Below are 13,704 nucleotides of genomic sequence, written 5' to 3' on the forward strand. Positions count from 1 at the left end.
GAAAGTGACTTAGCAGCAGCAGCAGCTTATAAGCATGCTTTATTAAAACCAAAACCAATGGGCCAATGATGAAATCAAAGAGGAGATCTTAAAATATCTTGAGACAAATGATTATGAAAACACAGTCATACAAAATCCATGCAGTCAAAGCAGTTCTCAGAGGGACGTTCATGGCAATCTAGACGATAAAAGGGGATGAAGCCCCAACACACCTCACATCGTGGATGAACCTCAAAGCCATTACAATGAGTTTAAAAAGCCAGACACAAGGCTGCATGTCGTATTACTCTATTTATGAGAAATATCCAAACAGGTAAATCCTTAGAGACAGAAAGCAAATTAGTGGTTGCCGGGGGCTGGGGGAGAGGGCTGGGGAGTGCCTCTTAATGGGTGCTAACTTTCTTTCTGGCATGATGAGAAAGTTCTGGAATGAGGCAAAGGTGGTGGCTGCACAACATTGGGAATGTACTAAACGCCACTGAATCGTTCACTTTAAAACGGTGATTTCTACATTTTGGGAAGTCGGCCGCAATGAGACAGAAGAAGGTGGCTTTGGAACTGCTCTGCCGGTGTTGGGTGCTATGCCTTCTCTTACTTCCTGTATCATCTCAAGACAGCTGCCTCCTTCCCTGACCTCCTTTTTTAAGTTTTGGCCATGCCACGCAGCATGTGGGATCCCAGTTCCCTGACCAGGGATTGAACCTGCACCCTTTGCATTGGAAGCTCAGAGCCTTAGTCACAGGACCACCAGGGAAACCCCCTGGGCCCCTTTGGAGTCCTGTGACCTGGGGGTACTGTAGCACCCTCTCCCACCTGATTCTGGTCCCCACTCAAGGACAGGACAGTCCCCACTTATTCCTATGTCCCCAGCACCCAAAGACACCAGCACACAGTAGGGGCTCAGCAGCTATTTGTCGAATGAATAAATGTTGGGAAAAGCACGAGCTCCCAGCTTTACCCTGAGCCTCTGCTTTGCTGGGGACTTTCTACCCCATCTGGGGGACAGGGGTGAATGGGGGGCTTTGCTTGGCTAGGAAACCCTGATAGAGCCTGGGCCTCTAAGGAGGGCCCAGGAGGCAAGCAGGGTCCGAGCCGCTCTGCCGAAGGAACAGCGTCATGACACGGCCTTTCCACTCTGCGGTCAGCCTCCCAGCCTCTAGAACCATAAAACAGCCCTTCTCGGACTGGAAACAGTTTCTTTTTAATATATTCCTGGAGGCGTTGGCAGGGCCTGCAAGGAAAATTCCAGGGGAGTAAGGAGAGAGGTCTTTGGCATCCACTGAGGGCCTGGAAGGGGTAGCCAGGCCTAGGGCCTGGGGGTCCCAGCTGTCCTCAGGGGAGGCCGAGGGGCAGCAGCAGGGCAATGATGCTATCGGGGTGTTATCTGGGCCTGGGAGGCTCCTGAAGACCAACAGACCTCCCCGAGTCCTGTGGTGGCGCAGATGGCAAGTGGCCTGGCCCGTCAGAGACAGTTCTCCACAGGAATTCATATAAAGCTGCTCTGAGATATTCCCAGCAAATATGAGCAACCCGCAGGGTGCTGACGTCTAAGGAAGGAGCCTCCCAGTGCCCAGCACAGCGCAATGGGGTCCGCACACCTCCCCTGTCTTCCTATTGCCCCAGGATGAAGTCTAGACTTCATTGTCTGGCCTGTCTCCCCAGCCCCCTGCGCTCCACCACACCCAGGTCTGGGAACACGGCCTTGTTCTCACCACCCTCAAGCTTTTGCCCACACTGGTCCCCCCAACCTGAGCACCCTTTGCGGCCTCTGACTGGTTTATTCTCATAGCTCCTTCAGCTGGAGCTTAGATGTCCCCTCCTCCTGGCCCCCCATGGCTGCACCCCAATCATATCTCCAAGCATTCAGCCATGTATTGAGAGTGAAGTTCTTGGTTCTAAATCCTGGGGCATTGCTGGGAAGGTTAGGGGGCCTCAGAGGGGTAGATGTTCCTCAAACCTTGACATTGGGGCTGGTATATCCCTTTGTCCTCGAGAAGACAGCATCCATTTACTGTGTTGGGAGTGATGGTACAGGCTGGGGATAAAAGACTGTTTGTATTTCTGTGAACATACACACAAAGAAGATAATTTCAAAGAGTGAAGAATGTTTGGAAGAAAGTTGAGTGAAGGGAATTTTGCTCAGGAGTTGAGGAGGCCTCCTGAGGATGGTGACATTTAAGCTGAGATCTGAAGGGCAGGAAAGTACCTTGTAAATAGGAAGAATGAGAATTTCAGACAGAAAGGATGGCTCGTGCAAAGGTCCTAGAGTGGGAAAGGGCGTAGCTGTTGGCAGAACAGTGAGGAGGCCAGCGTGGCTGGAACAGGGTGAGGGAAGGAAGAGATAGGCGGGAGGGATGGGATGAAGTCGGATCAGGTGGGGCCTTGCAGGCCACAGACAGGAGGTGGAATTTATTCTGAGAGTAATAGGGAGCCATGGGGGGGTGTGTGAACCAGAGAGGAGCAGGATCTGATTTATGGATTGGAGACATCCCCTGCGGCTATGCTAGGGAAGTGGGGGCAGTGTCCAGGTAGGAGTCAGCAGGGCGGAAACCAGGGCCAGGCTGCAGGGAGGAGCACATTGCTTGGATTTGTATGTTTTGGAGGCTGAGGGGACGAGGGCTGCTGACAAACTGAGCGTGGTGGGGGGTGGAGGGAGGAGTCTCAGACGCGGCCCAGGCCTTAGGCCCAGCGTGGAGTGGATGGTGAGGCCGCTGGGAGACAGACGGCCTGGGAGAGATGACATCAGGGTACCAACAGCCGTGCCTTGGGCATGCGGTCAAGGTGTCTGGTTGGCACCACATGCCTGGGCCAGGCTGGTCGGGATCCAGGTAGAACCATGGGCCTTGTGGGCCAAGAGTGGCCTTTGACATCAGGCCTGGAGCGGCTCCACCTGGGAGAGGCAGGCAGGGGCGCAGACCCGGCGGTAAACCCCCAGGCTTTGTGCAAGTAGGCAGGGCTCAAGTTTTCTCCATGCGGATCCTTTTGTTCCAGCTGGAAACCGGGACCAAGTCGAGAAATCCAGACGTGGAGTTGGAGGCAGCCCCGGGACCGTGCGGTCTAGGGAGGCCTGGCGTCCAGGCATCCGGCGGGTCAGGCCTCCGTGTGGCATCACTGGGCATGGCCCGGTCGGCTGTGGGGGGCAAGAGCGTTTCAGCGTCTGGCTGCAACTGCAAAGGTTACAAAAATAATCACCAGCGCTGAGGCCTCACCCCTCTTGGTGTCAACCTAAGCGCTTGGTGGAAAAACAGGCCGCGGGCCCCCCGCCAACCCACAGAGCTGAGACCCGCCCAAGGGCCTGTTTAGGAGTGGCGACAGGGGTCAGGAGGGCAAAAAGCTAGGTCCCAACATTTCTCTGGCCATGAACGGTGACTCAGTTTCCCATCAGAAATGGAGGCATTGCTCTGCACTTGCAAGGCCTCCTGAAGCACCAGTTGCGCGTCCTGCCCAGGACCCTGCACTGGGGACCAGCCCCTCAGGCCAGCCAAGGCCCACCCTGTCCAGAGGCCCTCCCGGGCCCATGGGGCAGGGTCTGAGATTCACTGGACACGGACTGTCACGTGCCTGGGCCTCAGTTTTCTGTCTCTGCAGGGAGGAGAACAGCAGCCCCCACCCCAGGGAGTCAGCATTATCCTCATGACAACTTCCTCAGGTCAGACCATTCACGACCCAGCTTGGCATCCCGTGGACGAGACCCCAGCACTCCTAAACCTTCCAGAACCGGGGCACAAGTCAGCGGCTTAAAACCAGGTAGGGTGAGAACCAAGTTGGAATCGCTTTCCAGTCTTCTGATCCCAGTTGCTAGGAGGAAGTGGTTCAAGTGTGACTTAAGAAGTGGGGACAGGGGCTTCCCTGGTGCGTCGGTGGTAAAGAATCCACCCACCAATGCAGGAGACACGGGTTCAATCCCTGGTCCCGAAAGATCCCACATGTCACAGAGCAACCAAGCCCATATGTGCTCCAGAGCCTGGGCACCTCAACAAGAGAAGCCGCTGCCTGAGAAGTCCGTGCACGGCAACTAGACAGCAGCCCACACTCACAGGCCGCCGCAGCAACAAAGACCCAGCACTGCCAAAACTAAATTAAATAAATAAAATTATTTTTAAAAAAAGAAGAAGTGGAGACAAGTGGCGGGGGGCAGGGGAGGGATGGAGAGTTACTTAACGGGGACAGAGTTTCAGGTTTTCAAGCTGAAAGTGTTCTGGAAATGGATGGCAGGGACGGTTGCCCAACAACGTGAACACATTTCATGCCAGCGAGCTATACACTGATCATAATGGAAAGTTTTATGTGATGTGTTTTTTTCCGATCATTGTTTCTGGCTGCGCTGGGTCTTCATTGTCGCGCGTGGGCTTGCTCTAGCTGCGGCGAGCTGGGATTACTCTCCAGTTGTGGCGTGTGGGCGGCTCATTGCAGTGGCTCCTCTTGCCGGGCTCCGGGGCACAGACGTCAGCGGCTGCGGCACGTGGGCCCCAGAGCGCGCGGGCTTCAGTAGTTGTGGCAAGAAGGCGCCGTAGTTGCAGCCTGGGGGTTTTGTTGCCTCATGGCACGTGGAATCTTTCCAGACCGGGGGATCAAACCCATCTCCCCGGCGCTGGCAGGCAGATTCCTAACCCCTGGCCCAGCAGGGAAGTCCATGTTACATGTTTTCACTACAATAAAACATAATTTTAAAAACAGAAGGGTGGGGTGGGGGGTGGGGGGAAGGAGGCTGAAGACAAAGAGGCCGTATATCGTTACGACTGGTTCAAGTTGCTGTATGGCAGAAGCCAGCACAACATTGTAAGGCAATTATCCTGTGGTCGGAAAGAAGATGGTGAAGACTAAGTCAGACCTGCTTCTCCTTTACTGTGTGGCCCTGAGCTAATGTCTTGGCCTCTCTGGGCTTCTGCTTGCTCCCTGCCTCCCTCCGTTTTCTGCCCTGGATTATGGTCACAGACCCGATCTTCATGACTCCTTATGCTTCCGTATTACCCCCATTTCAATACCTCAGGGCTTGAAGTGGAGCTGGGGGAGCGAGGGAGACAAACCTCAGGTGAGCAGCCTTGGCATGAGCGATGGGATGAGAAATCGGTAAGCGCGGCTCCCTCTGCCACCGCCAACCGTTTTTAACTAATAAGACTGGTGGCAGCGGCCGTTCCAGGCAAAGCCTGTTTCCTTGTGATGTTCAAGGTTGCCTGGTACCCGGGGGAGGTCAAGAGGCCAGCAGAGGAAGGAAGGTTCCTGGGCTGGGCTTGGAGCTGCCCCCAGTGGCAGGGTTCCAGGGAAGCCTGGGTCAGAGCTGGGACCACCACCCTCCCCACAAGCAGAAGGTAACAAGAGGCGCTTTGAACACAGCGTTTGGAAATGGAGGCAGAGGATGGAGGCTTGGCACAGTACCAGGGTCACCTCCCTTACAGATGGCATCCGAGAGCCTGTAATCCCAGAATGGCCACTAAGACAGGAGGCAGGTAGGGGGTCCAGTGTCCACTGTTCGCCTCTGGTGGCGTCCAGGAGGGGCTTTCCCCCACCTCGAGAGGATGACTTCAGTGTGTGGCCTCTCCAGTCAAAGCCCTGCACCTACAGACAGGAACCTGAACTGGGCCGACAAGCTTCAGTCCTAAGGTCTCTGCTGGGCCTCGCGGGAGAAAGGTGCTCTGTTTCTGCTGGATCGTGGGGATGGGGAAATTTAAGCCTGACCCATCTTTGCCACTCCAAGAAGCAGGAAGAAGGCTGATGAGGGAGACGCAAATCAGAACCACAAGGAGACATCACCTCACACCCACTAGGATGACCGTAATCAAAAAAATCTAAAAACCAGGTGCTGGCAAGAATGTGGAGAGATGGAAACCCTTGTGCATTGCTGGTGTGTCACGTGTTGCAGCCGCCGTGAAAAACAGCAGGGCGCTTCCCCAGAAAGGGAACGGAGCTCATCATAGAATCGTAAGACCCAGCGGTGTCACCCGCAGGCTGAAAACAGGTGTTCAAAAACTTGCACACACATGTTCACAGCGTTCTGTATTCACAACAGCCAAAAGGTGGAAATCACCCAAACGTCCGTCAACTGGTGAACGGATGAACACAACGCGGTCCGTGAGTCCAGTGGAAGGCAATTCTGGCACAATAAGGCATGAAACTCTGATACGCGCTACAACGGGGCTGAGCCCTGAAGACAGGCTGAGTGAGGGAAGCCAGACGCAAAAGGACGCATGTTGCATGATTCAATTTATATGAAATGTCTAGAACAGACAAGTCCACGGAGAAAGCAAGCAGAGTAGTGGCTGCCAGGGGCTGGGGGCAGGGGGATTGGGAGTGACTGATTCTGGGGACGGGTTTTCCTTTGGGGAGAAGATGAAAATGTTCTGGAACTAGATAGAGCTGATGATTGCCTGATATCACAAGAGTACCAAAACCTACTGAATTGTACACTTTGAAATTTGTTGAAATGATCTCCATGTCATGCGTATTTTTTGACAATTCTTTGAGGAGGAAGACAGCTGACAGAAACAGATCTTGAAGGTGGATCCAGCCATACCTGAAGGTAACCCTGATGCTAACATAAGGCAGCAAGGGATGAGCTTTCTCCCCTGTAACTTGGTGTTTCAGAAAATCCGCTGTTTTTGTTCACACCCATGTCCCCATCATGACGAGAGCTGCCGTCCCTGCAGGTGCTGGGGGCTTCGGGAGGGCTGGAATCCCCTCCCTGGCCCTCTGCTTCCCCATCTGTAAGACGGAAGGAAGGGAAAGTTCTTTCACGACAGCAATGCCAGGTCCAGTGAGCACTCACTACGATCGTGTTTGGTCCCCACGGCAGCCCCATGAACAAGAGGATCTGAGTTCGGCAAAGGGAAGGAATTGCCGAAGCCCAGGCTCCCACCTTCCATGCTCGATCACATTGAGAAACAGGAGGATGGGGCTGGGGAAGCCCAAGAAGAAGCCCGTTTTGGTGGTGGCAAGCTCACTCTTGCCAGCAGGCTTGAGTCTGGGTCTCAGCTCTCACCCTCGTGATCCGGGCCAGCAGTCTTCACCTCTGGGCCTCAGTTTCCCTCTCCAAAACAGATTGGTTATTCCGGGCTTCAGGTGTCAGGTCTGCTGGGTGAACAGCCCCTGGAGAGTCCATTAATGCACGGGTATGTCTGGTGCAATCTGAGCTGGGCTGTGACTCCTGGCGTGGGCAGAAACAGTGCTGGGGGGCTGCTTCCTGTCGCCGCCACCCGGAGGCGATGCAGCCAGGATACAGCCTCCCCCTCGAGTCATGTTGCTGTTGGCTTTTAAGAGGATGTGGATGTAGAAGGAGCCCGTTGATTCTTTTTCCACTTGCTGCTGAGCACTCGGCGTCCCGGCGCGCCTGGCCGGAGGCTGGCACTGGTTCTCGGCACCTGGACAGCCTCACTTGGCCCTGGCAACAGGGGACTCGCTGAGTGTTTGGCGGCTGGCTGGCTCCAGGCCTTGATGACGGCGTGGTCCTTCTCTCCTGTGGCTGCCCTAGGGGTGGAGAGAAAGTGCCTCCAAGCTTCCGTGGCCTCTGAGAGCCTCCCTGGCCAGCCAACAGGTGAAGGTGGAGCCGAGGCGGTGTTTCTGATGGGCTCGGTTCTGAGACTCCATCTGACGGCACCTCCTATGTGGGATTTCTGGGTGCTGTGTCTCAGGCCCCCTAGGATTCTGTGGCGTCCACCATCCCACGGTTCTGAGCTCCTGTTGACTAGAGGCCACATTCCCTGAGTCTGTGGGCTTCGATCACTGCGGTCCCGTGGCCCTGGGATCCCACAGTGCCACAGCTCAAGCATGCTGTGGTCCCAGGGCTCCATTAACTCTGTGCTGTGCCCCCGCCATTCCTTAGCTCTGTGACTCCTGTTCTGCGGTCCTGGGATGCCTGGATTCACGGGAACTTCCTGACTTTAGAAAAGAGTAAGTCATTCAACTCAGCAGGAAACAGTCAGGAAAACTCATGGAGCGGGTGGGTGTTCCAGTGACCCCTCTCCCGGCACCCTGTGGGCCAGCAACAACAGCGGCATCACCCCTTTTCCAGAGGGCTCCATGCACTTCTCAAAGGTTACCCCAAGAGTTGCTGTGGTTTGGCCATTCCTGGGTGGGTTTGGGGCTTCCCAGGTGGCTCAGTGGGTAAAGAATCCGGCTGTGACCAGGAGATGCAAGAGACTCGGGTTCAATCCCTGGGTCAGGAAGACCCCGTGGAAGAGGGCATGCCAACCCACTCCAGTATTCTTGCCTGGAGAATCCCATGGACAAAGGAGCCTGGCAGGCTACAGTCCACAGGGTTGCAAAGAGTCAGACACGACTGAGCATGCACGTATACACGCGAAGGAGGGTTTGACTGAACACCCAGTCCCCCTCTGTGGGGCGGGAATAGACACACAGGCCGGCCCGCCTGGTCTGTCCTGAGGGAGTGCCATTTAAGTCGGGGTAAGTAAGGGTCAGGCAGGTGACGAGCAGAAGCAAGAGTGCTCCAGGTCGGGGGCAAGGCCTGTGCAGGCGTCCTGACGTACGGAGAGACCTTAGAGTAGGAAGTTCAGAGCGGGGTGGTCAGCGTGGCTAGAGGGAGCCACGCCCGTTTACATTTCTTTGTCTCACGTAGAAGGTGAGGGAGACAGAGAATGGACAAAGGCACCTGCTGTGTGCTTCGCCTTCTCTCTGGATTGACTTATCCAGTGACTCTGAATGGGGCTGCCACATAGCTCGAGAGGCTCCAAGGAGAGGTATCTGTCCATTCGTCCATCCATCCTCCCATCGGTCTGTGAACCATCCGTCCACCCAGCCACCTCCCCTTCTATCCCTCTGTCCACCCATCTGCCTGCCTATACATCCACCTATGTGGCCACCCCATCCATCCACCCATCCGTCATCTCTCCATCTCATCTGACTGTCTGTCCATCCATCCCCTGATCCAGCCAGTCAGGTTATCTTCTATCCAACTATCCATTTACCTATCCATCCATCCGTCATCCACCCAGCCATCCACCCAGCCATCATCTACCCATCCATTCACCCAGCCATCCACCAACCGTCATCTATCCATCCACCCACCCATCCATCATCTATCCATCCATCCATCATCCGTCATCCATCCATCCATCCACCCATCCATCCACCCAGCCGTCATCTATCCATCCACCCACAATCCGTCATCTCTCCATCTCATCTGACTGTCTGTCCATCCATCCCCTGATCCAGCCAGTCAGGTTATCTTCTATCCAACTATCCATTTATTTATCCATCCATCCGTCATCCACCCAGCCATCCACCCAGCCATCATCTACCCATCCATTCACCCATCCATCCACCATCCGCCATCCACCCATCTACCCACCATCCGCCATCCACCCATCCACCCACCCATCCATCATCTATCCATCCACCCACCAACTGTCATCTATCCATCCATCCACCATCCATCATCTATCCATCCATCCATCATCCGTCATCCATCCATCCATCCACCCATCCATCCACCCAGCCGTCATCTATCCATCCACCCACAATCCGTCATCTCTCCATCTCATCTGACTGTCTGTCCATCCATCCCCTGATCCAGCCAGTCAGGTTATCTTCTATCCAACTATCCGTTTACCTATCCATCCATCCGTCATCCACCCAGCCATCCACCCAGCCATCATCTACCCATCCATTCACCCAGCCATCATCTACCCATCCATCCACCATCCGTCATCCATCCATCCATCCACCATCCGTCATCCATCCACCATCCGTCATCTATCCATCCATCCACCATCCGTCATCCATCCACCATCCACCATCCGTCATCCATCCACCACCCGTCATCTATCCATCCATCCACCATCCGTCATCCATCCACCATCTGTCATCTATCCATCCATCCACCATCCGTCATCCATCCACCATCTGTCATCTATCCATCCATCCACCATCCGTCATCCATCCATCCATCCACCATCCGTCATCCATCCATCCATCCACCATCCGTCATCCATCCACCATCCGTCATCCATCCATCCATCCACCATCCGTCATCCATCCATCCATCCACCATCCGTCATCCATCCACCATCCGTCATCTATCCATCCATCCACCATCCGTCATCCATCCATCCATCCACCATCCGTCATCCATCCATCCATCCACCATCCGTCATCCATCCACCATCCGTCATCCATCCACCATCCACCATCCGTCATCCATCCACCATCCGTCATCTATCCATCCATCCACCATCCGTCATCCATCCATCCATCCACCATCCGTCATCCATCCACCATCCGTCATCCATCCATCCATCCACCATCCGTCATCCATCCATCCATCCACCATCCGTCATCCATCCACCATCCGTCATCCATCCACCATCCGTCATCCATCCACCATCCACCATCCGTCATCCATCCACCATCCACCATCCGTCATCCATCCACCATCCGTCATCCATCCATCCATCCACCATCCGTCATCCATCCATCCATCCACCATCCGTCATCCATCCACCATCCGTCATCCATCCACCATCCACCATCCGTCATCCATCCACCATCCGTCATCCATCCACCATCCACCATCTGTCATCCATCCACCATCCGTCATCCATCCACCATCCACCATCCATCATCCATCCACCATCCACCATCCGTCATCTATCCATCCATCCACCATCCGTCATCCATCCACCATCCGTCATCCATCCATCCATCCACCATCCGTCATCCATCCATCCATCCACCATCTGTCATCTATCCATCCATCCACCATCCGTCATCCATCCATCCATCCACCATCCGTCATCTATCCATCTCATCTGACTTGTCTGTCCGTCCATCCATCCCCTGATCCAGCCAGTCAGGTTATCCTCTATCCAACTATCCGTTTATCTACCCATCCATCGCGTCTGTCCATCCATCCATCCGTCATCCAGCCATCCACCATCCGTCCATCGCTGATTTGTTCTGATGCGTCCATAATGCGGGCGACGCAGTGGGACTCAGCAGAGGATGCAGTCACATGGCCGTGCCGTCCATCTGTGTCCCTGAAGCATGGTAAGTGCCGTGATGGACTCTTGAGGCCCTTTGGAGGCCAGAGTAGCTACTAACCCAGGTGGACAAGGAGGAGGGCACGATCTTAAAGGGGAAACTGCACTTGGGAGCAGTCACTGCCCAAGTCAGGGCCTGGAAGGCAGAAAGAGATGGGGCTGGAGAGGTCCATGGAGCCCAAACATGGCTCAGGGCTCTGTGTCTCCACAAGGCTCCCATCACCACGTCACTTGTGGTCCAGGCTTCTCCCCTCCATCATCCCCTTGACCCTCTGCTCCAGCCACACCTGCCTCCTCACTGAATCTCCTATGTATCAGACACATCCCCCGCCCCAACCCCGGAGGCCTTCATCCTTGCTCTGCTCTCAGCCCTGGATACTCCTTACCACCTGGATCCCGCTCACGTGTTCAGGCCTCAACACTAACACTCCCTGGCACAGCGGTCTCCCTGACTCCGGGGCTCTGTTTCCCAGCCCATCCTGCCGCAGCTGGTATGCACTTGTCCACCTCCAAGGGCCCCTACCGCCGGGCTGAGGGGCTGAGCCCGCCGTCCTCCCATCTGCTTGTGCAGTGGACGACGTTATTTAATCTCATCCTATTGTCTGCGAAGCATTTTGGGGCACCCATTGCAGGCAGTGCTCTGCCTCTGGGGCTGGGGCTTCTCCCTGCCTGGTAGCCTCCCTCCCACACTGGCCCGTGCACCTCTGGGCCTCTGCCTGCCAGGTGGCCAGTCGGTAAACACACCCCTCCCTCGGCCTCCTGCCGTCACTGGCTTGAACAAGGGCCTCCTGTTGATGAGCTGAGGCGGCAGCTGGAAGCAGACGAGGAGGAATTGGGGGCAGGGCTCTGTTTCCTGTGTTCTCTGCTGCCCACCCACCCACAGGGGCCCCTCTCCCTGCAGCAAGGCTGTGTGCCTTCCCTCTCTGAGCATTCCCCAAATCAAGGAAGCATGCTGAGACTGCCATGCTGAGCCTCAGTCTGCCCACCTGTAGAGGGGGGATGAGAGCAACCACCAATATCGAGAAGTGCCAAGTGGGCATTCACCCTCGGCGATGGCCCATACTCTGTGGAGTGTGTTTCTCTCCGAATAAATCCACTTCTTACCTATCAAAAAAAAAAAAAAAGTGCCGGGTGTAGTTTTCATGGATTAATGTACTCGGGTTTTAGGATGAGCCTCAGAGGCTGGGGTTCTTGTTTGTCCTCATTTCACTTGGATTTCTAGTGCCGCTGATAAACTGCAAACAACTTTAGGCATTTTCATGTTTCACTTCACTAGACAGAGAGAAACACAGACTGAGGGAGAGAAGTAAACTCCTATCGTGAGCCCGTAGGCAGTCGCAACACAGACACTGGTTTGTTTTGCTGTTACCTACAAAACGCTCATTAAATGTGAGAGGAAAGGAGAAAAAAGCAGGGCGGTCATTTGTCCAGCCACAGTTATCCCTGGAAAATTCTGAAGAGAATAGTGGTGTAAACCCATTCTCAGAAGTCAGTGCCCATTGAATGCCGCATCATTAAATTCCAGTTGGTCCCTAGTGAAGCCCTTTCTCCCCGAGGCAACTCTGTAGTCCATTCTCTAAACTGGAGAAGTAAAAATCTACATTACTATTAAAAGTAAATCTACTTTTGAAGGTACCCTCCCCTACCCCATTTAAAAAAAAAAAAAGAAAGAAAAGAGCCACAGAGATGCTAAGCACTTGTCTGAAGCTGCACAGCAGAGGTGGGAAATGAAACTCTGGGTCCTGGTGCCAGAGGCTGAGGCTTCCTGGCCGTCTCCTGCTGCCTCCCACGATGGTCAGCTCCTGCCCCCCGAGGCTATGAGGAGAGGGGACGAAAAGGGAAAACCCACAAAAGTGACGTGGCAAGGTTTCGAGCCCTTGGCACTTACTCATGGCACCCCACTCCAGTACTCTTGCCTGGAAAATCCATGGATGGAGGAGCCTGGTGGGCTGCAGTCCATGGGGTCGCTAAGAGTTGGACACGACTGAGTGACTTCCCTTTCACTTTTCACTTTCATGCATTGGAGAAGGGAATGGCAACCCACTCATTCTTGCCTGGAGACGGGGGAGCCTGGTGGGCTGCCGTCTATGGGGTCACACAGAGTCGGACACGAGTAAAGCGACTTAGCAGCAGCAGCAATAAAATTGTAGCCATTATATTTATTGTTATTTTCCTCTTTATCATACCTTTTGGAGAGCCTGAGATAAATGACGACACAGTCAGGGCAAATGGAGGATGGAAAAAAAGTCAGGGCTTGCCAGAGTTCACAGAGCAAGTCAGGGTGGGTCTGCCAGGCTCCAGTGCCCAAATGGCACCCCTTCTGCCCCACCACCCCTCTCCCCACTGCTTGGTCCTTCTGGAGAGCTGGGTCCAGCTGGGCCATCCAAGGCAGGCTGGGTCAGGCTCCTCAGCTGCGGATCCAGCAGTAGCTAAGTGGCCTCCCTCGCTGCTGTAATGAATTCCCCAGACCCTGAGCCTGTGGCTGGGCCCGCCCAGGGCAGGGCGGCTGCCTTCCCGACATACTTTCCCTCTGGATTCACAGGAGAGGCGGCTGGGCAAGCGGGGGGCGCCCACATGTCTCCTGGCCCAGCAGAACTCTGCCAGGGAGGGCTCTGAAGCCTCAACACACAGGCACCAGCCCCTCTGCCCAAGCCTGGCCAGGCTCCCGGAACCGCTGGGTCTAACGTGGTGGGAAGGGGGGCTGGCTGGGGCG

The sequence above is a fragment of the Capricornis sumatraensis genome, chromosome 9 (assembly GCF_032405125.1).
Source record: "Capricornis sumatraensis isolate serow.1 chromosome 9, serow.2, whole genome shotgun sequence".
NCBI lineage: Eukaryota > Metazoa > Chordata > Mammalia > Artiodactyla > Bovidae > Capricornis > Capricornis sumatraensis.